The sequence below is a fragment of the Meriones unguiculatus genome, chromosome 17 (assembly GCF_030254825.1).
Source record: "Meriones unguiculatus strain TT.TT164.6M chromosome 17, Bangor_MerUng_6.1, whole genome shotgun sequence".
Taxonomy (NCBI): domain Eukaryota; kingdom Metazoa; phylum Chordata; class Mammalia; order Rodentia; family Muridae; genus Meriones; species Meriones unguiculatus.
Window position 1 is genome coordinate 71,422,151 of NC_083364.1, and position 27,417 is coordinate 71,449,567.

Genomic DNA, 27,417 nt, shown 5'->3' on the forward strand with positions numbered 1-27,417 from the left:
TACTCCGCACTGCAATTGGATACAACAACTGATTGCTTTGCTCCTTCCGCAGCTTATATAGTTCCTTTGGTGCTATGACAACTCGTCCTCAGGTAGGAGACTTCCATGGCCAGCTCTAACTGAAATGTTCATATACCTTCGTCTAAAATGTAGAGCACCTTCAGAAATAAGACTTCACCTTAATTTTCTTAAAGGAAATCAAGGGCACCAACAGTTTATATTGTTGTGGGGGATCTTTTAGCGTCCCGTAACCAACAAGTTAAAAGGAAGTTTTACAAGACATCACTAGGGTTTTTCCTAGAAAATCAGTGGCTTTGGTGGGAGCACAGTAAGCCTAAGCATGGTTTCATTTTTACATATACATATGTGTGTGTGTGTGCTTGTGTGTGTGTGTGTGTGTGTGCATTTGAGTGTTTGCACACATTCACACATACAGACTTCATGTGTGTACAGATTCTTTCTTATTTTAATTAATGTATTATTCACTACACCTCCGGACTGTAGCGCCCTTCCTCCTCTCCACCTGAACCCTCCCTGCCTCTTTCTTCTCCCCTCCCCCCTTCCCTATTCCTCAAGTAAAGGGAGCTCCCAGCCCTGCCAGCCACCCCTGCTCATTAAGTCGCATCAGTACTGAGTGCATCCTCTTTTGTGATCTGGAGAGGCATAGTAGATTCTTAAGGAAAATGGGGGCATAGGAGAGCTCTTCTAGGTGAGGACTGAACAACGCAGGGAAGTGAAAAAAGAACTTTCTTTGAGAAGTTTTGTCAGTTTCCTTAGAAGTCAGGCATTTTCTTTGCCTGACACATCCAAGGTTCACGAAATTATCTCTTCATTTAAATCCTGGTTTTAGGCTGGAAAAACTCCCGTACACATTTCTTTGGCCTAGGCGCTAGAATTCTGCCACTTTAATTTTTGTGGACCAACTGGGGTCCTTCTCCAAAAGCAGAGCTAGCTAACCAAGGTTTAGGATGCTCTGAGAATTGCTGTTTAACTTTAGTTATTAGAACGTCTTTGAATGAAACTATATAAATGTCCCAACAAAACATGATGAGCAAAATCTAAGAGCAAAGGCCTCCCAAGCTAATGAAAAGAAGTGCCTCCATAAATGTCACGGAACCGTCAAGTGGGGCAATTTGAGAGTTAACACAAAGATCTTGGAGGGTCATCATTTTTAAAGAATTACACTGTTTATACGTGCAGGTGGAAAACATGATAGGAATTTGGCAGGGAACACACAAATGCATCATTGTTGCAAATGGTGTGTGTGTGTGTACATGTATGAGCCTGCATGCTCATGTGTGTGCAAATGAACATGTAGAAATGCACATGTTCACATTTGTACATGCAGGCTGGGGACAGGGGTCAAACTGAGGTGCGTTCTTCATGTGCTCTGTACATTCTTTTCTGAGGCACAGGCTCTGTTCCTGGAACCCACCAAATAGACTAAGCTTGTTAGTGATTTCCTGAAGACTCTCCTGCCTGAGACTCCCTAAATTTGGGACAAAAAAAATGTATGCCACTGTACCCAGATTTTCTTATGTGAGCTCTAAAGATATAGCCCAGCTCCTCAGGCTTAGAACACAAGCGTTTTGCCAATAAACTTATTTTTCCATCCGCAGTGCATTTGCTTTTTGAGAGATGGTATGGCTCAGAGTATGGAATTTTTAGTAGGAACTGAGGAAAACATGATATTTAAAGATATCTGAAAGGTAAGTTTTCATCTGACTTTTCAGTTTTCCAACTTGAACACATGAACTAACCTAGGGGCAATTAGGAAGAAAGGCATTCACAATCTTGTTGTCCACACTGCTATGAAGGTAACATTATGAATTAATGGAGTACTTTTCTAAACGAAGGGAGAGGTACCTTTCTTTGCTCATTTGAGCACCCTTATGTCCCAGCACAGTATCTAGCAATGGGAATGGAGTCCACGATGTTTGATGGGTGAATGGATGAATAAATAATTAAAGGAAAATGGTGAAGACTCACCTTATCTGTTCATAATTGGACACTAAACATAATGTTTCATAATTACAAGGAGGCAGATTTAATTTCTTTGTAAATATTACCAGTTAACTGGAAGAGTCTGTCTTGAAAATATCTTCAGCAGAAAATAAGAAAGGTGTCTAATTTTAAAACAAATTTGGAAATTAACTCATGCAGAAATATTAATTTTTCTAACTTCCACTTAATCCCTCTTTAAGTACAGAGTACCTTTTATTATCCATATCTTTTAAACAAAGATGTTTTATTTCCTCTTAGTTAAGTTACTGAACTTACATTAAAAAATGTCTTCAAAATGTGAAGAAAATTTAAATAATTTCTTTGTTCTTCAGACAAATAAAATCTAAGAGTACAGTTTTCAACCTGTGCTCATAGTTCTTATCCTTGAGGGGAAAGGAAAGGGGAGAAGCATGTATTTGACCTACCCACACATATTTCTACTTTCTCACTTTATACCATGTAACACAGCCGTGAGATGGAGTTTTCCTGGGGAAGGAAGACGAGGTAGGAGTTAACTTGTCTACTTTGGTTTAGCACATCCTCTTTAACGAGGCTCCTACCTGTGTGCCACAGTGAGTTGGTCCAAAACTTTGTAAATGCCAACTGACTCAGAGAAGGTGATAAGGCAAATGGAAAAACAGCTCTAGTGAAACGGCAGAAATGACACATCCCCTTCATTCATTACTAGATTTTCTTCAGAAGTAAAATAATCATAGACAATTCTGCAGGACAGAAAATGCAGTGTATATCCCCAAAACAATGTATTTGTTCATTCCTCCACTATATAGTAAATATCCTTTTTAATTAAGGTAGTAATTTAGATGTGAATGATACTGGAGTTGTCTCCACATAAGCTTTGTGTAATCTAATGAAGAAACATAAAAACAAAACAACAAAAAAAGTGTGATGTTAGTTAAAGACAAATTATTTGAACAATAAGATGATGTCTTGGTGGAAAAAACAAAGAATTTTAGATAAACATTGGTAGAATGGTAAATAAAATATTGGCATGTTCTGATGACATTTTAAACTCGAATAGTTATTGCTTGCTACCATTGTCTTTAACTTTACTGCATGGTGGTCAAGAGGGTTTTTTTTTTAACCAAAACACAGAAACTAAATAATAAATTCAGTGTAAAAACTATGGAAATGGGGAAGAATATGGCTGTAATAACTGAAAATTGTATCTGAAAATCTGCTTGGATGACTACGTATACTAAGACTTAATTACCTGATTTAGAATGTGCTTATTTTTGATACTACATGAATATTTTCTAAGACCAGCAAATTCAATTCCCAAAGGAAGTATTAGAAAGAGAATGTCTTGATTTATATTTAGGAAGCTTTGAGTGGAATGGAACCGACTTTAGGGAATCTATAGGACAACTCACCCTCAACTTCGTGGATCTGACATGCAAAATGGTTTTGTTTTCTACTTTTCTCTAGAATATAAGGCTTTATCTTCACCTAAATTTCCTGACTCATATTTAGAAAACAGACTTACAAGGTCTATGAAATACCATTTTCCCTAATTTAAAGAGAATTGTAAAGAAATCCTTCAGTATTTTTTCCATCACTTTTTATAATTAAATGAAATCAGCATATTCAATAGGTTGAGTATTATTTTTCTACCATTAGTCTGTATATGACTGACTTTTATACATATGCTAATACTTTTTTAAATTTATTTTTAAATTTTGCAATGTTATTAGCTTTCAAATTGAGCAAAATCTTTTAGAATCCAAAAGATGTCTCTGTTTGGTAATTTAAGCCATAAAAATTAAATATATATCAATTATTTAAAAGACACTTGAACGTTATTAGAAAAAGAAATCAATTCTGAATAATAATCTTGGTGATTATTTTTTGTTAATTTTTTAAATTCTAATTATTATTGTTTATTATAATTTATTCGTTTTGTATCCCTGCAGCCTCCTTTGTCTCCTCCTAGTCCCTCCTTCCCTCTTCTCCCTCTATTCCCCTCCCCTAGTCCACTGATAGGGGAGGACCTCCTGCTCTTCTATCTGACCCTAGCCTATCAGGTCTCATCAGGAATGGCTGCATTGTCTTCCTCTGTGGCCTGGTAAGGCTGCACCTTTCAGAGCCTACCACTGAGTTCATGCCAGAGACAGCCCATGCTCCCCTTACTAGAAACCCCCTGGGAGACTGAGTCAATAGGCTACATTTGAGCAGGGATTCTATGTCCTTTCCATGCATAATCCTTGGTTGGGCTATCAGTCCCTGCAGGGCCCCCAGTGCCCAGTTATTTTGGCTCTGTTGGTCTCATTTTGGAGTTCCTGTCCCCTCCAGGTCTTTCTATCTCCCCATTCTTTCATAAAATTCCATACATTCTGCCCAAAGTTTGGCTATGAGTTTCAGCCTCTGCCTTAATACCTCAATCAGTAGAGTCTTTCAGAGGTCTTCTGTGGTAGGTTCCTGTCCTGTTCCCTGTCTTCTCCTGCTTCTGATGTCTATCCCATTTTCCCTTTTGAATAAGAATTGAGCATCATTCCTAGGGTCTTCCTTATTGTGTAACTTCTGTAGGAGTATAGATTTTAGTATGTTTATCCTATATTATATGTGTAATAACCACTTATGAGTGAGTATATGTCATATGTGTCTTTCTGCTTCTGGGTTACCTCACTCAAGGTGATCTTTTCCAGTTCCCAACATTTGCCTGCAAATTTAATTATTTTCTTGTTTTTAATAGATGTGTAGTATTCCACAGAATGGCTAAGATAAAAAACTCAAGTGACAAAACATGCTGGAGGGGATGTGGAGAAAGGGGAACTCTCCTTCATTGCTGGTGAGAATGTAACCTTGTTCAATCACTTTGGAAATCAATCTGGCATGATCTCAGAAAATCAGAAATAGTGTTAACGAAGGCTCCAACTATACCACTCCTAGGTATATATCTGAAATATGCTCAACTACATAACAAGGACATTTTCTCAGCTATGTTTGTAATAGCCAGAATCTGGAAACAAATACAGAAATTGTGGTAAATTTACACATGGGTGATTAATTGTTTACTGCAATTATTTTTATTTTCTAAAATTAGTACCCTCCTTGCCTTTCTTGGTATTTCTTTAAAAAAAAAAAAAAACTACTTTCTTAGATAGTTCGCGATATCATTTTGATATATAGAGTAAGATAACAACAGGGGAGAAGAAGAGAGAGGAAGGACAGAATTGGGAGGGGACAAGGTAGTGGGGTGCAGCTGGGATACAAAGTGAATAAACTGTAATAAATTTAAAAAATAAAAATTAAATGTTGGGGAAACACGATAAAAATTCAGGCTATGTAATTTTTTTAAGTAAGATAACAAATTTCAAAAGTACATGTTTAAAATCTTTCTGAACACCAGTGCTGTTTCCTCCTTCTAGTGAGGTCCAGTAACACATACATGCTATCCTGTCTGCTTGCAAAGCTGAGACAGAAAGACCAGGAATAAATACAGTGTCTGCCTAGGTCAAGAATAAATACAAGGACAGCCTGAGCAACTGCGTGATGATGGATCTCAAGATAAAAAGTAAAAGGAGCACAAAGGTACAGCTTAACAACTGGACGTCTTTCTAGTATGTGTAAGGCCAAATAGGGTTCATATGCCAGGCCCATTAAAAATGTAAAAGAGAAGTAAAGAAGAGGAAAGGAATAAGGGAAGGGAGAGATTTAGAGAAAAGGCTAGAGGAAGAAATAAAACAGCATGAATTCAAGTAAGGAGATTTGTTTAATATGAATAAGGTAGAAACAATGGTCGTGATAATAAATATTGACTCATCCTTAGGAAGTAATCAATTCCAGTTTCTTAGACTCTGATAAAGTATAGGTAACCTGGGAAGCTGAATTAGAACAGTATTCAGTATAAATTCTGTTTGCTATTTTATGCTTCCTCATTCCTCCTGTGCATCTCCAGGTGTAGAACATAAGCTGTGTGGTAAAGTTAAAGCAAACAATGTAATAACAATCAGTCAAGAGTTCAGAAACTCATAAGGTCATCTGCAAAATCTTACATACAAGTAATATTATATAGACTTAATGGGTTATATCTGGAAACATATACAAAATAAATATATGCATACAATAACAATTAGTGAAGACAGAGGTCATGAATTTGAAAGAGAGTGCAGATGGATATAAGAGGACTTTACGGGAAGAAAGGAAGAGGGAAAAAGGTGTAATTATTATATGATCTCAAAAATAATTCAGGATCTTTGCTTAATTCTGTACTGTGTCATTATTATTATTATTATTATTACTATTATTTAGCAAACCTTTCAAATGTCTAGAGAACCCCTTTGCTCTCTGCTGTGGAGTAGAGTTTTGGACTAGGATGTTCATACTTCCATATAGATTTTCTCTAATGTACAAAGGTTCAACCGAAAAGTTGTTCAGATTTACAGAGTTGGAAAACTGATGCATGCAGCTAAACACTGATTACTGACAATTTCCTGTGCTCATAATATACGGTATTAAAGACTCCTTTAATGATGCACAGTGGTACTCAGCCATCTCTCCCACTCAGCCATGTGATGTGATGCACTGAGCTTCTCAGGGCTTTATTATAAGATCCATTCTGTGTTAGATTATTTCACTCAAATGTAAGCAACTGTAAGTGATCTGAGAATGTTGATGCTGTTTTAAAATAAATCATACTGTTCAGTAGGTAAGGACACTAAGAGTATTTTTAGTTTCTATTTTCAGTTATGATTAATTTATCAGAACATAGTCCCATCATAAGATGAAGAGCATCTACCCAAGATTCTGAATTTGTTATGGTATAAATTTTGTCCATCTAAAAAGTCCATGTTTTGATACCCTAACTTCCAAATGTCCATAATGCAACAGCAACAGTTTTAGTGTGTCACCCAGAAAACTGTGTGTCAAAAAGACTCTGTACAATCTCGAGTGTGATTAGCAGGTAGTAAAACCTTTAATATGTTATGACTAATAGAAGTAAGGTCTTTAGTGACATGACTGTGAAGAAAATATTAGAATCCCTGGTCCCTCTCTCTCTCACACACGTATTTCCATAGCAGTGTTAAGAATGACCTTTCCCCATCAAGTGTTCAAAACTAGAAGAGCCCTCCAGTAACAGGCCAAAGGAAGGAAACATCTAAGACTAACCCATGGTAATTCCTTCCTTTAACATAATTGTCTCATGTATTTAGCTACAGTAACAGAGAGTTGACAGAGAAAACGTATTTATACAAAGGAGCTTCAAAAAGGTAATGAAATAATTTAAGGTTACTAAAATGGATTGTTAATACGGTTAGAATCTGTCCTCAGAAAAAGACATTTGTACAATCAAAAATATAGCTGGAACATGCACACACAGAGACAAAAGCAAGCGAGGGACACAGCAAGGTTGTGTCTGTCTCCAGAACAAAAATAGACCTCAAAAGAAACCAGATGAGAAAACTCCTCAATCATGCTCTTGTAGCCTCCCTTTCTAGAACAGTAAGGTATTTGTTTCTCTTTGAACTTCTATTCTCTGGCAGTTTGTTATAAACCTGTATAGAATAGAATCTGAAAATAAGTTATTAAAGCCTAAAAATTATCCTGCTGAAATGACTCAGAGAATGCACAGCCCTTTCACAGTGTACTTATTATTCTGAAATAATGTTGTGTTGTTTATGCAGTTATAGTATTATTATCTCATTTTCCTGATACCTTTTCCACTGGTTTACATAGTTTCACAAATTAACATTCTTAATTTGTTCATCATTGGTGTCTTTTGGCCTTGTCCTTCTTAGCTACGAAATGAACTCAGTAAAGCAAAAGAGCATTCCAACCAGTCTGTCTAATCTCTGCTAAGGCAAGAACAGCCTAAGTATAGAAAAGTTATTATGAAACCATAAGAATTTATAATTGGAACTATCTAACATGGGCAATCAGTGCATAAGACAAATATATGTACATAGTGTTTTGATTTATGTTAAACTTGTTTTAGGACTAAAGCTTTTGGAGTATTTGGCATCCTCAGTTCTGACTTGAATACCTAATAATTTAGATGTTCTGGTACCACATAAATTCAATTTTTATTTTCTCTGCAGAGATTTATGAAGACTATTATACATGTATATTGTATAGCTAACTATCTTCCGAGAACCCTTCATTAGCCTTCAATCTGTTTCATTTCCAAGCCAGATCGCGTCTAACACGTAGAACTGATGGCATTGTTTATATTCAGACTAAATTCAGACCTCCTACTAACCCATCCTTCTAGCTCATGGATGATTTTTTTTTTTTAACTAATAACTGGAAAATTGTGGTTTTAAGATCCAAATGAGCTTTGGGTTCAATTTGTTGGCATTCGAGAAAAGCGTATAATGGGTTAAAAACTCTTCTTGATATTAATCATGTTAATAAGCTTTCACATAGATTCTACCATCTACAACTTAAAAATTTGCCCTATATCAGCAGACATAGAACCCGGCAAGGCAATTGTTGCTGGAAAAATGCCCCAGAGAACAGCTGAAAAATTTCTATGCCGTGTGGAAAAGATGATGTGCTAGAATCATTTAATTTGTTTGATTTATGCCTCTGATTTTAAGTTTTACATTAAGTGGGGCCATTTGAGGAGATGTTATTTAAAATTAATATCATTTGTATAAAATCATTGTTGTTTGATATAGTAAGTCCTTCTATTAAAAAAATTTCCAAATACCATAAAAAAACAACTAACGGCTCCTAGAAACTCAGAATCATAGATGACACCTCATATTATGTGAAGCAATTTTTTTATTTTAATTAGTGTCTCACGTAGTCTGCCTGCACCACCGAGATAGAGATATACTGAACAACAGATTTACACACTGCCTTTAGTATATATGAAAATTTGTTCAAATACAAACATAATGGTAAAGCCATTTAAAGAAGGTTTAAAGTAGCACTAAGGCTGAGGGTATAGGTCAAAAGCTGAGCACTTCACAGTGCACAAGAGGCCCTGAGTTATAACCCCAGTAATATACACAAGCCTGTTCCCCCCCCCCCCGTCTCAGTACTAAAGGGAAAGAAAATAAATACTGATTTTCAACACAGTGAAGTGGTTTAGGACTGACCTGAAAACAAATATATACAAGTAGCAATACACAGAGTGATCACATTGCATTTATGTATATTTATACATATATATCTATTAAAATTAATAATAAAAAAGATCATGAATCTTATAAAAAGCAAGGAAGGGCATACAGGAGAGTTTAGAGAGAACAGAGAAAAGGAGGGAATGACGTTACTAAAATATCAAGAGAAAAATAAATATTTTTCAAAAGGTGGTTGTCACATGAGCCTAGCAACATAAGTTCAAATCCAGGAACCTGTGCATAGGTGGAAGACGAGAATCACCTCCATAAAACAATGCTATGGCCTGCTGACCCTGATACACATGCTACTAAAAACTTGTAAATACTAATATTTTGAAAACATGTATTTTAAAACAAATAGTATAAATTTGTAATAATCAATGCTTTGTTCAGTTATAATAAGATATTAAAAGATTTTTTTATAAACTGAAGCAAAACTGAAATAAATTCTCTCTCTCTTTCACATACACAAATATACTATGTCTCTATATTGGCCTATACTCTCTCCTGACATACTTGAACAACTATCCCTTTATGACATTAAACCCAAAGTCTTTTTTAAATGTGTCATAAATTTAAAAATGTGATATATCCATTATAGCTATATTTATCACAGTACTTTTCCTTTCTCCTTTCAGAACTGACATATTATAAGTTAATATCCAGAACATTTTTCAGCTTTGCAGGTATGAGAAGGGAGGTGAAATGGGTTAGAGTTACTATTTATACTAAAAATGAATGAACATTCTGTGTCATTTTTCCTAGAAAGTCAAAAGCCTCATAAAAAAATGGCTGTATTTTTGTCTTGAATTTATTTGCTTCTCTTACAATAAAAAGAAAATTTTAAATATTTTCAATCATATAAATTTCTCTGTATAATACATGTATGTATATGAATATATATAAAGATATATATTACATTCATATTTCACAAAAATATGAGCAAAACCTATAATGTGTAATTTCAATTGAATTTAGACTCCCAAGGAAGCAAACTGAGATATTTATAAGTAATAATTAATATTAATATAAAAATAAAGCAAAAACAAACATTAATATAAAAATACATTGACTTCTTTAATTGTAAGTATGTTGTATGTCTACTCTCTCAAATTTTGGAGTTTAATAAACAACCTTGCATGCCATCTTGTCATCAGGAACCTGCAGGGGAAACAAGAGCCAAGGTAACTCAAGCAAAAGAGAAATTAACAGAGAACCAAGTACAGCTAGGATTGGGCAACAAGCTAAGTGGCTGATTATACATTGTCTTTCTATTTAAACTTAGGAGAAATCAAGGAAAGAGTAAGTAGAAACACTATAAAAATTAGTAAACAGACTGATTTTTAAAATGAGCTGTATTTTGCATCTATGCTTCTTCTCTTGAAGTGGCTGCATGATAAACTGGCTGATCTGAATGTGATAGTAATGAAGAATAACTTGGCACATGAGAGCCTCATACTATGATGTTTTATGATGATTAAAGATGCTCTCATACTGGTTATCCTTCAAAATTTGGTTGTTGTAAGATCCTGCTAAGGAAGATACCTTCCCAATTATAACAAAGAAGAACATGAATAAATTGGCCTTGTATCCAACTAGGAGCACCAGGACATCTGGCTAGTGTTCATAGTCTCAGAAAGTGTTATACACACTATCAGAAGAACATAGAATCAACAGTCTCAGCCTGTGAACCAAAATGATTATCTGCCTGTAGTGTATGTCCATGGATACAATAAAAGCATAAACGTTCTTCAAGATCCAGCTATACCACTCCTAAGCATATATCCAAAAGGTGCTCAAGTACACAACAAGGACATTTGCTCAACCATGTTTGTAGCAGCTTTATTCGTAATAGCCAGAACCTGGAAACAACCCAGATGTCCATCAACGGAGGAATGGATACAGAAATTGTGGTACTTTTACACAATGGAATACTACTCAGCAATCAAAAACAAGGAAATCATGAAATTTGCAGGCAAATGGTGGGATCTAGAAAAGATCATCCTAAGTAAAGTATCCCAGGAGCAGAAAGACACACACAGTATATACTCACTTATAAGTGGGTATTAGACCTATAAGATAGAATAAACATACTAAAATATATAGGCCTAAAGAAGATAAACAAGAAAGAGGACCTGGGGTAAGATGATCAGCCCTCACTTAGAAAGACAAATGGGATGGACATTGGAAGTAGGAGAAAACACATAACAGTACAGAAGCCTACCACACAGGGCCTCTGAAAGACTCTACCTAGCAGTGTATCAAAGCTGATGCTGAGACGCATAACCAAACCTTGGGCAGAGTGCAGGGAATCATATGAAAGAAGGGGGAGTTACTATGACCTGGAGAGGACAGGAGCTCCACAAGGACCAAATATATCTGTGCACAGGGGTCTTTTATGAGACTGTTTCTCCAACCAAGGACCATGTATGGATATATCCTAGAACCCCTGCTCAGATATAACCCATGGTAGCTCAGTAACCAAGTGGTTTCCTTAGTAAGGGGAACAGAGACTATTTCTGACATGAACTCAATGGCTGGCTCTTTGACCTTTTCCCCCCACCCCGAAGGAGGAGCAGCCCTGCTAGGCCACAGAGGAGGACATTGCAGCTAGTCCTGATAAGCTAGGGTCAGATGAAAGGAGAGGAGGACCTCCTCTATCAGTGGACTTCGAGAGGGGCAAGGAGTCGATGAGGGAGGGAGAGTGGGATTGGGAGGGTACGATGGAGGGGGCTATGGCTGAGATACAAAGTAAATAACCTGTGATTAACATAAAGAATAAAAATTATAAAATAAACAAATAAATATGTTAAAAAAAACAAACACAAAAGTTATGGAAGTAACCAACCACTTTAAATGGGTTTTATGGTCCATTCCCAGAGATGAAATCCATCCCTGTCCCTGTTAAATGAGACCAAGAACCTAAGAATAGATAGGGTCCTGGGCACTAGAGAAAAAAAAAAAACTTTTATAATTTTGCTATATTATTATAACAATAAAATGACATATCACAATATCAGCACATCAATTTATCATTTGGTGTTTATCAGAGAAGCTTAGTTTTACTTTAATGTTGTAATAAACACAGAGACTGACAGCTGGACAAGATAAAGACAATGTAAAGAGCAAGAGACTCTAGGGACTGATCCTGAAGTGAAAATCTGTATCACACCCTCCATTTCAAGGATCAGCAATCTAGGAAGAAGAGTGAGTAGAGAGAATGAAAAGCCACATGTAGTGGGTGAATTCAAAGAAACAGCAGTTTCCAGATATAACATGGTAGAATTACATACAAACTTGTAAATAATTTGTCAACATGCTGAGGATATGAACAAGAACAAGCCAGACAAAATTCCAGCATAGAGGAAAAGAATGGATATAAAGTCCTACTCCTGCAAAGAAGGATTTCAAAACTGACAACTTCTAGAAGTGAGAAAATCAGTTTCTTTAATTGAGTGATGCTTGGTATATGAACCACAACCCAAGAAAGACCAGCATGTTCAGGACTTGGGGTCAAACACTAACTTGAGTCATGATTGTGGTGCATGTGTGTGTGCACACGTATGTGTACTTTTAAGAGAGAGAGAATAAAAAATGAATTTGGATAAGTAAGGAAGTTGTGGGGGGGGACTATGGAGGAGTTGGAGTAGAGACAGAATATGATCAAAATACATTTTATAACATTATCTTTCTTTGTTCAGTCTTTGTGTGGTTTAGATATCAGAGTAACTATGGCCTCACAGAATGAGTTTGGCGATGTTCCTTCTGTTTATTTCTTGTGGAATAATTTGAGGAGTGTGGTATTAGCTCTTCTTTGACAGTCTGGTAGAATTCTGCATTAAAACTATCTGGCTTTGGGCTTTTTATTTCTGTTTTTTTTTTTTCTTTTTTTTTTTTTTTTTTTGGTTGGGAATACTTTCATGACCCTTTCTACTTCCTTAGGGGTTATAAGTCTATTTAAATTGTTTGTCTGGTCTTGATTTAACTTTGTTAAGCAGTATCTGTCAATAAAATAATCTATTTTGTTTAGATTTTCCAATTTTGTGGAGTACAGCTTTTGAAATAAGACCTAATGATTCTTTAGATGTTTTCAGTGTCTGTTGTTATGGCCCCTTTTTTACTTCTGATTTTCTTTTTTTTTTTTTCATTCAAATCATATTTATTTTTAACTGCTGCATAAAAACGAACATTTTACATATCAATGGCATAAAATGTGACATTTTCATATGGTTGTACATTGTGTAATATAAATCAGGTTAAATACTTTTCCTCAGCATTAATCATTTCTTTTTTTTTTTTTTTTTAATTTTTTATTTTAGAGGAGGGCTTTGCAGCCAGTCCTGAAGATACCTGATAAAACAGGATCAGATGAATGGGGAGGAGGTCCCCCCCCCCATCAGTGGACTTGGAAAGGGGCATGGTGGAGATGAGGGAGGGAGGGAGGGAGGGACTGGGAGGGAATGAGGGATCTGGACACGGCTGGGATACAGAGTTAATAAAATGTAACTGATAAAATAAAAAACTTCTGATTTTCTTAATTTGGATACTGTCTCTTTGCCTTTTAGTTGGTTTGGCTAAGAGTTTGTCTATCTTTAGTTTTTGTTCTCTTCACTAAGACACACACACACACACACACAAATATACTAAGATTTTACATTGGCCCATACTCTTTCCTGGAATATTTGAACAATTCTCCCTCTTTGACATTAAACCCAAAGTCTTTTGAAAATGTGTCATAAATTTAAAAATATGGTATATCAATTATAACTGTATTTATCACAGTGCTTTTCCTTTCTACTTTCAGAACTGGCATATTATAAGTTAATATCCAGAATGTTTTTCAACATTGCAGGTATGAGAAAGGAGGTGAAATGGATTAGAGTTACTCTTTATACTAAAAAATGAATGAACGTTCTATGTCATTTTCTACCCACAAGAACTGTAGGAATAAAGATGGAGGCGAGATTGAGGAAATGGCAAAGCAATGAGTGGCCCAACCTGAGTCCCACCCCATTAGAAAGAGCCAACTCCTGACACTATTAATGATACTCTACTATGCTTGCCAACAGGAGACTAGCATAACTGTCTTAGGAGAGGCTTCACCAAGCCTAAAAACAGATGCATAGACCCACAGCCAAATAAGAGGAAGAACTCAGGTCCTCTTGTAGAAGAGTGGGAGAAAAGATTGAAGGAGTCAGAGGGGTCAAGGTTACCAAGAGAAAACCAAAGAGGAAACTAACCTAGGCCCAGGGGAGCTCAAAGAGACTAAGACACCAACCAAAGAGCATGCATGGTCTGGACACAGACTCCCTACATACATGTAGCAGATGTTCAGCTTGGTGTTCATAGGATCCCCTAGAAATTGGAATGGGGGGGCTCTCTCTGACTCTGTTGCCTGCCTCTGAATCTCTTTGTTATAATTGAGATTATAAGAAATAATCTCTGGCTTCAGTTGGAGAGAAAGTTTAGTACTGCTTTGACTTGAAGTGCTATAGGGAGCTGATACCCTCTCTGAGGATAATGGGGGTTTTTGAGGAGGTGGCTACGAGGGTGCGACTTGGAAGATAGAAGGACAGTGTCAGCAATCATCAAGCTGTAAAGTGATTAAAAAAGTTGGGGAAGAAAAAAGAATAAAAAAAACATTGTATGAAATTCTAAAAACACTAAATATATACACTAAATAGAATCATATCCTGCACATCATTTCTTTCAAAGTTACCCATGGATAACAGTATATACTTGTTTAAATTTCAATTATTTAATAAGGAGGTTCCCCTAAAAAAGAAGAAACCCTTTTAATATAGCTGTAAACTCTATGTTGCCTCTTCACTATGTTCTTACTCCCACAAAATATTTTAAATAATGAGCAATAAATTTATTTAATTTTGAAGAGGATTTTTAATCCAGCAACATGGCTACTCTGGCAAGGAATCAAATCCAAATATGTTCTAGGTCAATGGATAGTGCTGGAATTCAGGGCACACCACAAATCTTTAATCACTCTGGCTGGAATACAGAGACACACCTTTAGAACACACCTTTAATCCTAAATAATGACCTTTAATGAAGAGCAAAAAATGTAAGATTTGACAAAATGAGTCAGAGATATGATACTTCTGACCCTCCTGAGAACAGATAGGAAATAGAAGCCGTTTAAGGAGCAGAGGGTACAGAGAGAAGAGGAGAGTACAGTACAGACCTCATGGAGACTGAACAGACATTTCATGGAGACCATACTGGAGAATTCAGCACAGTACAGTTGGGTGCAGTTCAGTTGAGTGCAGCTGAGTTAGTTCAGTTCGGTTTCTAGAGTTCAGAAGTAGTTTTTCCAAGCAGAGCAATTTAATGAGAAACCAGTTTGAACCAATCAGCTTGGAAAAGAGTTCTGAACCAAAATATCTCAGTAGAATCAGCCATCCAGAGTTCAGAATAGACCTACACACCTACAGATACTTAATATTTGACAAAGAAGCCAAAACCATACAATGGAAAAAAAAAAAGACACCATCTTCAACAAATGGTGCTGGTCTAACTGGAAGTCTACATGTAGAAAAATGCAAATAGATCCATATTTATTATCCTGCACAAAACTAAAGTCCAAGTGGATCAAAGACCTCAACAAAAAATCAGACACACTAAACCTGTTAGAAGAAAAAGTGGAAAAGAGCCTTGAACTCATTGGCACAGGAGACAACTTCCTGAACAGAACACCAACAGCACAGGCTCTAAGAGAAATAATCAATAAATGGTACCTCATGAAACTGAAAATCGTCTGTAAAGCAAAGGACACTGTCATCAGAACAAAACAACTGCCTACAGACTGGGAAAGGATCTTTCATCTATATCTGACAGAGGGCTAATATCCAGAATATATGAAGAACTCAAGAAATTAAAAAGCAACAAATCAAGTAATCTGATTAAAAATTCTCAAAAAATGAATATCAAATATCGAATGGCAGAGAAACGCTTAAAGAAATGTTCACAGTCCTTAGCTTCAGGGAAATGCAAATTAAAACAACCCAATATTTCAGCTAACACCCATAAGAATGGCTAAGATCAAAAACTCAAGTGTCAAAAACAAACAACAAAAACAAACTTAAGTGTCAATACATGCTGGAGAGGATGTGGAGAAAGGGAACCCTTTCATTCATTGCTGGTGGGAATGTAAACTTGTACTACCACTTTGGAAATCCATCATCTACTTCTTCCACATGCTGCCTGAGGTTTATTTATGTGTAGTCGTTTTGTCAATATATCCGTTGGGACTGGACTTAACAACTTTGTATGTTGGTTGGTTGTGGTTTTCTCTAATGGTATCTGTTCTTTGCAAGGAGAGGTTTCCTTGATGAGGAATATGCTTATATCCTGGTATAAAAATATACTTAGAATGTAGTTAGGAATTATGCTGGATTAGTAGACTAATGGTTGTAACTTAACCCTCTATTATCCATGACTTCACTAGCCCTACATAGATTGGCTAGATTTCCAGTACTATGCTTGATTTCTTTCTTGTTGCATGAGTTTTAAGTGTAGTCAGAGAACTGATGGTTTCCACCAATGTATGCTTGTCACTACAGCACCTTTAAGGTTAACATGTCATACTGGCCATTATTGTAGTTCATAGACATCATAGCTAGGCAGAATCGTTAGTTGCTTTCCTCTTTTGGAAGCATGCATGTCTTCTAGTACCACAAAACTAGTTCCCAGTAAGGAAGCTTTCAGATCTTTGCCAGCTCAGGAGTTACTAGGTGGTATATCTGAAGTGCACAGGATCTTTAGCAATAGGCCTTCGTCTTCTGCGGGGCCACTAAGAATGATATGGGAGTCCTCACCATATGTCAAAAGGGTGGTATAGCTGAGTCATTAATATTTGGCTTTTTGAGATGTCTTCACACTGGATTTCATAGTGGTTTTAGCAGTTTACAATTTCAGTAACAAAGAGGATTCCCTCCTTCCTATAACCACCCCAGCATTTGCTGTCAGTTGTTTGTTGATTTTGTATTCTGACCAATGTAAGATGAATTTTTAAATTGGGTTTGATTGCATTTTCCTAATAGTTATTGATCATTAATATTTTTTAGATATTTCCTATCCTTTCTTTTTCTTCTTTTGCAAACTCTGTTCAGGTCTCAGGCCTAAACATTTTGGAAAGGATCATTAGTTAATTTGGTTCTTTGTTGTTAGAATTCTTTATATATTCTGGATATGAGTCCTTTGTTAGATATATCGCTGGCAAAGATTCTATCCCATTCTATGGACTTCCTATTTTTCATTTAATTATTTTTTGTGCTATGAGGAAGACGTTTAGTTTGATAAAGTTCCCCTTGATAATTCTTGGCCTTAACTCATAGGCAAATAGAGTTTTATTCACAAAGTCATTTTTAATTATTATTTGCTTACAAATCTTCCTCATTTAATGAACTATGAGTTAAATAAATAAATATAAATAAATAAAGCTTCCCCAGTTTAAATGTTGTTTTATTTCCTCAGAAGAGTGAATGATATGAGAACCATTCCTAAACCTTCTAGCTCTTTCTGAACTCATGTTCGATGGTTCAGCTCAGCTGTTCTGGCCTTCATTCCTCTCCAAGCTGACTGTCTCAAACTGGCTTCTTTTGGGTTCTGACTGAATTGCTCTGCTCAGCCTCAAACTAATTCTCAAAATATGTTTTAATTTTCTGGAACCTTCTCATGCTCTAGCTTGTTCTGTCTTCACCTGTGTCTAGCTTGCTCTCTCTGCAACCTGTCTCTGTAAGACTGTCTCAGTAAATATTTCTCCCCTCTCTTCCTGTGCTTCTTTGTGTTTCCTGTGCCTCTTTTTCCTGTCCCATTATTGTGAGAGTTGGGCTTAGCCTATATCTGACTCACTCTGTCAAATCTTTGATTCATCACTCTGTCTGCCACTCAACTAGATGTTACTTTCAAACATAGCAGCTTTCTTCTATAAATTACCTTCATTGTTTGGGATTAAATGTGTATACTAAGAGCATGTCTGTGTTCCAGATTATACTGTAATCCAGAGCATGTCTGCATTCCAGCTGGATCTCCCAGACCTAGAATGTATTTGGATGTGATCCCTTGCCAGAGAAGCCATTTTGCTGGATTAAAATTCCTCTAGACCCAGGTGGAGAATGTATTAATTTTCCTTGACAAATGTAGAATGTATGACTGAGAGTAACTAAGGCAGATGTATTTTATAAGATGTTACATTTTAACTACCAGATTAAGTATGCAAACAGCCATTTCCTTGGGAGCTAAATACAATGCTGTCTCATATATTAAGCTGCCACCTCATTCCTGTATATAAGAAAATGTACCATCATTCGTAGAAGTGGAAAAGTCATCATTGATCGTTTCACTGACCACTCCTTTCAATCTTTCAATACGTATTCTGTCACATGCCTTTTACAGACATGTAGACATTTAGTATTAACGATTATACAAAACTATAGGGCAAAGTATCTTGCCACCACAAATTACACCAGACTCCAGACTAATAGCTGTTAATGCACACAAAGGCATTAGGAGAGGAGTTGTCAATCTACAGACTGAAAGCCAAATTTAGCCAGATATCTGCTTTTGTTAATAACTGCATTTTACAGTTGATCTTAATGAGTGGCTCTTTTGGTGCTGTAACACCCAAATTTAGTAGTCACTGGAGATATCATGATTTGATAAATAGCCTGAAATATTTACTGTCGGAATTTTCAGGGCAATTTCTACTAACCTCAGCATCAGATATTTTATAATCAGAAGAAGAAATTGGTTCCTTACAACAATCCACGTATTATATTAGGTGATACAATTTTTTCTACAAAAACATTTTTACCTGTTCTTGCTGCATACAAGAATCACAAGCAGTTAACACTTACAGCTCAGAAAACGCATCAATAAATGAGTTATTTTTAAATATTTTCAAAAATTTTAAATAAATAGGTATCTTTGTCAATATTTAATCAACTTGTTTTTTATGCAATTTATTATACCCTTTATAATCCAAATATCCATCTGCATGCTTCTACCGTTTCTTCCTTTACTATTATGGCATAAGAATTTTTCCATAGAAATAAATTTGCTTGGTTATTACGCTGTTGTGTTCTGAGTTATTTTATATGAAAAGATTTATTATTTTTTTTGCTAAAAATAGAAACTCTGGAGTACTTCTAGTTTTGTCCACTTTACACTATATATATATATTTTTTTTTTCTAAAAGCAGCAAGTACCAGAATGTGAAAGCAACTTCCTAAAATCTATCATAAAGGTTGAAAGCAACCGTCTATGTTTATGGGTTGATAAACGATGATGTTTGTTGTCTGGGTCAGTTGGGTTCATTTGGAGCCAGTGACTTACCCTTCTGCTAAACTCTGTTAACAATTTCTTACAGTACCCATTTCTTCTCAATGTGATGTTTTCTACACTGTTCAATAACGTGAAGCCCACAGACACACACATACAAATGACAGTCTGAATACTCACAGGTAGGAAGCTAACAATCACATACTCACAGCTCATACATCAGACAGAAGCACATAGGGACAGACACACAGAGACATAGAGACAAACATTCAGAATCATAAAACAGACAGACAGATGATGAAAGACACAAGATTGTAAAGTAAAGAATTCAAATCTGGACTCACTTTTGATTAAACAACTCCAAGGGGATATGCATTCATTACTTTTCTTTCTTTAATGAGACTCTGATACATTATTGGTAACTCAGACTTAATCATCAGTACACCATAATCCTCAAGCAGTAGCTTGTACATGCCAGGTAAATAACAACTATTATGAATCACGTTATATTCTTTACTGTAGAAAGGATTCAGGTTTGTGGAGTGGCAGAGATATTAAAATGCTGACCTATTCAAACAAAACGCATTCATTACCTGGAGAAAAAAAGAAATTGCAACACTCAAAGAAAAAACATTACTGCTCATTTTCCAGTTTTCATCTACATCAAGCATTGCTCACCCCCTGCATTCATTCTTTTATCTAATGAGTATAGATAAAGTCATTCACATTTTCCTCTGTCACATGAACAATATTATCCCTTCTTGATTTACCCAGGAAATGTAGATAAAGATACCCAAGTTAGACATACACATTCCCAGTTGGAAACTATCATGGTTTCTAATATCATCAGAAACAACAAATATTTGAAATAAACAATGACAAAGACAGCAGTGAAGAACAGCAGCTCAGCAGTGAGAGAAGAGGGACTGACATTAGGCTGTACTGTGGACCCCCAAACCCCAACATCTGTGTTCCCAGGTGAAAGAAGAGCCTACTGGGAAACTCCAGGGACCAATTTCAGGTCACCTGGCTAATCTGGAAAAAGTACCCAGGCTCCTGCCCAGCACAGCCACAGCCCTAGGACACCCACACAACCCCAGTGTCTGTGAACACCTTCTCATACCTACAACCTCAGGCATTCACTATCACCATCACGTGGAATGGTTACCTTCTGGTTCCTGAGATGTGTGGCTCCAACCTTGGGCGCCCACTCTCACTGTCCCATGAAGAAGATACCTTCTGGGTACCAATGGAGCACAACTCCAACCTGGGCTTTCTGACCCAGGGAAGCAGCCCCAGATGCTGCTCCAAAGCTCAACCCAATCTCTCTAAGGAGAGCAGCAATACCTCTGAGTTCACAGGTTTTCTAAAAAGACTGCGCCCTGCAATCACAATGTCTGAGCACAGTGTCTGGGCTTAAGAAACTCAGAGCAAGAAAATGAGTAGCAGGGCATCTGACTCCAGGACTTCCCTTGGAAAAAGGAGGATCCCCAAGCTCCTGAGGAATCTACTTCATCTCCCAGGATCATACAACTGAAGAAAACCTCAGGCAAGCTGCTGAGATGTACCCACCAGTCCAAGATCATTCCCACCAATCAGAGGAGCACTCCTACAGGTACATCAATCTTCCTGACCAGGGCTCTTCCTGCACTACTGAGAAGTCCAGTAGGCAACAGGATTTAATAGCCAACTCCAGAGACAAACTATAGCTAAAGGTCAGCAAAAAACACTATCAACAAAAGCTAGAACAATATGATATCCCCAGAAAAAAGTTATCCTATGACAAGCAACACTGGATACACTAACACACCTGAAACACAAGAAAATGAAATTAAATCTATTCTTTTGAAAAATATAATGGAGGAAAGGAATAAAATCATTAAAGAAATACAGGAAGGTACTTTCAAACAGTTTGAGATCTTTAGAGAGGAAATAAATCACTGAAAGAAATACAGAAAGTACTAACAAACAGGTGAAGCAATTGAACAAATCAATTAATGAAAGGCAAAAATGCAAACAAATAAAAAATCAGCAAAATAGTTCAAGATATAAAGTTGAAAATAGAAATAATAAAGAAAGCACACACTAAAGAAATCCTGGAGAGGGAGAACTTAGGAAAGAAAAGAGAAAATACAGAGGTAAGAATCACCACTGGTATACAAGAGACAGAGGAAAGAATTTCAGGTGTAGAAGATGCAATGGAAGAAATTGATACATCCATCAAAGAAAATGTTTGGACACTGAAGAAAAAGAAGGACGCTGAAGTAGCCATTCTAATATATAATAAAATAGACTTCCTACCAATATTTTTCAAAAAAGATGAGAAAGGATACTTCGTGGTCAATCAAAGAAAGAATCCACCAAGATGACATTTCAATTCTGAACATCTATGCCCAAATACAGGATTACACACATTTGTAAAAGAAACATTACTGAAGCTTGAACCACACATTGATCCCCACACATTACTATGGGGAGACTTCAACTGCCCACTCTTACAAAGGGCAGGTCAATGAAACAGAAGTTAACAGAAAAATAATGACACTAACAGATGTCATGAATCAAATAGACCAAATAGGCATCAACAGAACTTTTCACCCCAAAACAAAAGAATACACTGTCTTCTCAGCATGTTACAGAACCTTGTCCAAAACTGACCAGATAGTCAGTCACAAAGCAAGCCTCAAAAGATACAAGATGATTGAAATAATCCCTTGTTTCCTATCAGACCACCATAGACTAAAGCTGGATATCAACAACAACAAAAAATAACAAAAAGCCTGTACTCAATGACAACTGGGTCAGGAAAGAAATTAAAGACTTGGATATCTTATAGGAATAGAAAAAAAAGGTAGATTATTGAATCTACTCAATTTAGGGTTTTATTTCTTATTCCCAAATAAGTTTAATTTTAACTCTGGTTTCAATCCGGATATTGCATTGCGATACTTATTCTAAGTATCCTGTCTCAACTTTCTGTAAACAGGCCAAAATAAAGCAACTAGCCACAATGTTGTGCAATGGGAGGAGCCAGAGGACCAGAAAGAGGAGAGTTGCAGAGGGCAGGAAATCAGTGGGAGGAGAAAGGGCAAGAGGAGAGCTAGGAGAGAGAGTTAGAGGAAAGATCTTGGAATGATGTGGAGATGGACTGGACATAATATATCACTAAAAACAAGCATAATATGGAAAATCTAAATGTTAGGAAACTATGAGGGCTTGGAAGTTTAAGAGGGAATAACTACTGCCCAGCATTGTGTTCTAGGTTAACTAAATAAACCCAGTCTCTGTGTGGTCTTTTGGTTATACAGCTGTTTAGGAGAACAGCAAGCATTACTAAAAGATAAAACAACAGTAAATATTAAACACCACTATAACAGCACAATATAACCAAACATAGGGGACACAATGAAAGCAGTGCAAAGAGGCAAGATCATAGCATTAAGTGGGCAGAGTGCCAGAGATCTTATGAAAGAAGAGGGGATAGAAAGACATGGAAGGGACAGGAGCTCCAAAAGGAGACCAACACAGCCATAAAAAATGAGCCCTGGGGGTCTTGAAGGGAATGATACCCCAACCAAAGAAATTGCATAAAGAGGTCCCAAGTGGGTCCTTAGTAATGGGAGCAGGGACTCTCTCTGACATGACTCAGTGTCAGGCCCTCTGTTCACCTCCCCCTGGTGGGGGGTGATGTAGCCTTGCCAGTTCACAGAGGAAGACAATACAACCAGTCCTGATAAGACCTGATAGGCTATGGTCAAATAGAAGGGGAGGAGGACATCCCCTATGTGGACAAGGGGAGGGGCATAGGGGGAGAAGAGCAAGGAAGGGTGGGAGAGGGAGATGAGGGAAGGGGCCACAGCCAGGATAGAAACTGAATAAGTTGTAATAATTGATAATAGAAAAAAATAATAAAAAATTAAAAGACCTAAACAGAGGATTCTCAACAGAGGAATAACAAATAGTGGAGAAACATTTAAAGAAATGCTCAGTGTTCTTAGTCATCAGAGAAATGAAAATCAAAGTGACTTTGAGATTCTATCTTACACCCGTCAGAATATCTAAGATCAAAAATTCAAGTCATGACACATGCTGGCAAGGATATGGAGAAAGGGGAACACTCCTCCATTGCTGGTGGGAGTGCAAACATGCACAACCACTTTGGAAGTCAATCTGGGGCTTTCTCAGAAAATTGGGAATAGCGCTACCTCAAGACTCCTCAAGCGCTACCATTCCTGTGCATATAGCTTAAAGATGCCCCACCATACAAGAAGGACATTTGCTCAGCTATATTCATAGCAGCTTTATTTGTAATAGCCAGAATCTGGAAACAACTTAGATGTCCCCCAGCAGAAAAATGGTTAAAGAAATTGTGGTACATTTACACAGTGGAATACTACTCAGCTATTAAAAACAAGGAAATCATGAAATTTTCAGGCAAATGGAGGGAACTAGAAAAGCTCATCCTGTGTGAGGTAACCCAGGAACAGAAAGACACACACGGTATATGGTCTATTATATTTGGATATTTCCCATGTAATGTAGGATAACCATACTACAATCCATGGGCCTAAAGAAGAAAAATAATAATAAGATCCCTGAAGAGTGTGCCTAATTTTCATTCAGAAGGGTAAATAAATTAGGCACTGGAAGAGTTTGAAGAAAAGGAACATGACTGAAGCCTACCATAGCGGTCTTCTGCAGGGGACTGAAGCAGTTGCTGAGACTCACAGCCAAACTTTGGGAATAGTGCAGGGAAACTTATGGAAGGCAGGGAAAGTAGGGTGGGGAACAGAAGGATAAAGAGGTACAAAAACTTCAAAAGCAGACCAACAAAGCCAACAAATTTTGGCTCATTGGGCCCTGCAGAGACTGATGAACCAACCAAGGATCATGCATGGAGAGGACCTAGGGGCCCTGCTCAGATGTAGCCCATAGGCATCTCAATCTTCATATGGGTCCACTAGTAAGGATAGCAAGGGGTTGTCACTGACATGGACACTTGCCAGCAATTTGATCACTTCCTCATGGCAGGGTGGCCTTGCCAGCCACAGAGGAAGAGAATGCTGGCTTGATAGGCCTGAGTCAGATGGTAGGGGAGGAAGGCTCCCCTTTCTGAAGACTAGGGGAGGGACATAGCAAGGAAGAGGTTGTGTGTGGGACTGGGAGGAGACATGGGAGGAGGCTACAATTGGGATGTAAAGTGAATAAAATATAAAAAATAAATTTTAAAAATATAGAATGACAAAGTAGGGTCTTTTAGACTTGTACTGTAAAGTAGTTAATATCTCTGCTGTTTCAGTAATATCATTGCTTATTCATAAAATAATATTTAAAGTTTTGTATTATCTACAATCAAATGAATATCATTTCTTGGGAGGTGCACAAGTCAAGTTTTTGAGTCTTTAATTTGTTTTTCATTAACAATGTCTTGTGTTCTATCATACATTATACCATTCCATATTAAAATAGTTAAACTTATTATTTTACGCTTGTATATTCTATAATTTAAGTAGTACATAGCATTCTGGGAAATCACAAGCCAATGTTTATTTTTAGGAAATATATCCAAATTTACATACTGCTCTGGGAGAATAAAGTATAAGTGTTGTTTCGTAAATTCAGATAAAAAACAAAAAAAAAAAAAAACACTTTTTTTTCTAAAATGTTCAAGGTGAACTGTAATGTTAAGAATAAGATATTTGGAGACTGAGCTGCCATGGGCTACATGTATGCAGGGGTTCTAGGTTAACTCCATGCATGGTCCTTGGTTGGAGTATCAGTCTCAGAAAAGACCGCTGTGCCCAGATATTGAGATCTGCTGTTCTCCTTGTAGAGCTCCAGTCCTCTCCAGGTCTTCCTATCCAAGTAAGTTCCTTAGCAATGGGTACAGGGACTGTCTCTGACAGGAACTGATTGACCTACTTTTTGATCACCTCCCCCTGTGTGGGGAAACAGCCTTATCATGCCACACGAAGACAATGAAGTCAGTCCTGATGAGACCTGATAGGCTAGGGTCAGAGGGAAGAGGAGGAGGACCTCCACTATCAGTGGACTTGGAGAGAAGCATAGGAATAGATGAGAGAGGGGCCGAGGGAGTGGGCTACAGCTGGGAATCACAGTGAATAAATTGTAATAAATAGTAATTAAAAATAACTTGAAGAAAATAAAAAAGATTAAAATATTCCATAATTGTATGGTAGAATACATGCATTTTTCTATAGAATTGCTCGGTATGTTTATTTCACTCCTAATTTGAGATATGTTATATTATTTATTGATATTTTGCAACATGTAGACAATAAACTTTATTTACACATCTTTAAATTTATAAAACAAATTTTGGTTTACTGTTCAAAAGTACCTCAGCTTTCCATTGTTTTGCTGTGATTACCTTACACATCACATAAAGAGTCCAACATCTGATAGTTACAATCACAATAACATATAAAATGTCATTAGCTAATGATTTTAATTAGTAATTCTTAAATATATTTTATATTCTGACACCTAATCTATCCTTTTCACCCATATTTATCCCATTACTTAATAGTTTGCCATTTTAGTTTATTAAGTTGCTTAATGAATCCAACAATAAGCCAGTAACATTTTTTTTTTTAGACAGGCTTGCAGTGAATAAAAATAACAAATTTATTTTTCACTCTATAATCAAATACCTCAGGCTGAGTGACTTATATACAAGGAAGGTTTATTTTCATCACATTCTGGAAGCTGAAAGATAAAATGAAGGTACCGCATGTGTTGGCTTTTATTGAGGGACTCATGGTGGAAGATGCCACAGTGCTAGAAAACAGACTTACAAGAAGACCAGTGAATCATGACAGATTTTTGTGGCCAATGTTCATTTTTTTTTGTAACATCACAGTCTTGGGAAAACTGTCTTATTCTGTATGAAACACAGTAAATAATTCTTAGAATAAAAGTCCAACTACCTTTCTAGCTACTCTTGGGATGAAGTTTGAAAACATGAAATTATTGGGAACAAAAAATATAAACATCATAGCAATAAGTTTGCCATGTTTGAAAAAGCTTAACAGTCTATAGTACAACAGTATATCTTATGCAATTAAGTTGTAGATGTAATTGAAAAATACCACATATTTAAACCATTCTACAATTTGATGCAATGATTCTTTCTATATACATATATAATATATAGATAAAAATTTAGAAAAATATGAGTTATATTACATGGTGGCCACATGGCTACCACATTTGGGAAATGGAGCGAATGTGAATATGATACATTCAGTAGGAAACTTACAATGCTTGCAATGCTTTCTATTCTGAAGCACTTGATGTGAAGAGCAGAGACATTGCTCTTGCAGTCTATGACTTCACATGGGGTCATATGCCATCCCTCTAAAAGGCAAAAATCTCAGACAAATGTTGGCTTTCCAATTTTAACAACTATGTTTAAAAAGTCTTATTTTCAAAGTCTTGAGGTTAATTAAAAATAAAACACAGTAGTTCTCTAGAAAGAAGAAGTGTCCATTATTGAATATTTGGATATCAACAAAGAAAGAACTACCCAAAGAATCAAAATTGGGATAGAGGAGTCCTGCTACAAACACAAAAGTCATAAAGTCATAAAGAGTTATGATTTTAATATTCTTACTCTTCGAGTTATTCTCAACTGCACTCCAGATAATAATTCTTTTTTCACTATGTATTTGCATATCTTATTTTTACATCTTAGAGGCATCCTAAATTAACATATAAAATCAGTGTTTTGTATACAAAGTTTGTGCTTTTCCTTCACTGTAGTCTCAATGCACACTGAATTTGTACTAGGGCACAATGACTAGATTGCAACAGTAACAGAAGGAATACATTTGATTTCTTCGATAATGTTGGATAATGTGAATGTATCTTCTCTACCCTTTCTTTCTCTGTCAGATAACTAATTACTAACTAATAATAGTTAGTTTAACACACACACTTACACACAGAGACACACACAAAGAGAGAGTGAGACTAAATATATCCACATTTCACTCCAGGCAAAAGA